Genomic DNA, 1,442 nt, shown 5'->3' on the forward strand with positions numbered 1-1,442 from the left:
AAGAAATCAAGGTCCTTGTGATGTCACCGCACGGGGGAGGCAGCTGCTCAGACTAGAGGGAGGTCTAGGAGTCTGGCTGAGGTTGGAGAAATTATCCCTTTTTATTATCTTCCATCATTCACTGGGTGCTATATGTTTCCCAAGAAAGGGGAAGCCAGTAATGAGGCAATCCCAAAAGAGGATAAAAGCTGAAAACTATCTGCCCGTGCATTCTCAACGTAAATGAAATAGACATGTAATTTGAGGAAGGATGTATAGGAATACATCCCAATATTCTAATAATCATTGTAATTTAATGGTCACTCAAGTTGTAATGTTCTAGCTAGAACCTAGGACTTGTTTGCATTTATTAATTTGACTGATTGATTTCTCATCTACTAAACTGGACTTTGGGCGGGGGGAGGGGGGAAGAGTTCCTAATTGCATAGCTTTACAAAAGCACTCATTGTCACATCTTCATTTAGAATCCTCATTTATGATTCCACAGGCAGCCTTGACTCTGTATTTTTTTTTCTTTTCGGGTGTTCATGGAAGATGTGTATAACTTCTGGGTCTTGCTCTAAAAACAAAGCACAGCACTCCCTCCCCTTTCCTCTTTCTTGTTTGCTGGATGTACACGGGAATAGGTAGGGAATACAAGGGAATCATTGTGGGCCATGGAGTTAGAAGACGAAAGATGCCTGTTGAAAATGATCGAACATGGGAGAAAGAAAGAAGGAGGGGGTGGTGCTAGCATATTCACACCTACATATCTTTGTGCATGAGGGAGGAATAAACTTTCATACCTGTTGAGTTTGTTGTTTCAGGTTTCCTATGGTTTAACACCAGGTATTTGGAGATAACGAACCAGAGTGTCTAAAACACAACGCTGTCAATGTGTTTGAAATGAGGTAGAACTCCCTTGGTGTGAGCGTGTGCCTGTGTTGATATAGTGTATCAAAACACTTGAATAAAATGAAAGAAGGAACACGATGCAGTTATAAAGGTTGAGACCCATAAAATGAAGCCATCCACGGGGGGCTAGATTATGGATTTCAAATGTAGTAGGGATGGCTAGAAAATTGCACAGGGAGGCAAAAATAAAAATGATATGAAACTCATGAGAGCTATGAGGAAGTTCAGGTGTCTCAGGAGAGGCTGATGGAGCACAGTGAACGTGGCGGTGCAGCTGGGGCAGGGGGGTGGAAAGGAATGGAGAGTACATCATAATTAAGTAGCAAAGGGAGGGAATGAACCAGAACATGGCAGGAGGACACTGAGAGGTGTGACTGGTTTGCATTCTCTACAACGTGCAGAATTCATAGTGTTTGAACAAATCCACGTCTTTACTAAGCCCCCGAACTATCGCATTATTTTCCAGGCACCGCCCATAACAGAATGACAAGAACACCTCTCATTCTGAGCCTTGCTTTTTGAATAAGACATACTCACATTTGCCCATT

Source organism: Acomys minous (genome assembly GCF_964271855.1).
Source record: "Acomys minous genome assembly, chromosome: 12".
In the NCBI taxonomy this organism is placed as follows: domain Eukaryota; kingdom Metazoa; phylum Chordata; class Mammalia; order Rodentia; family Muridae; genus Acomys; species Acomys minous.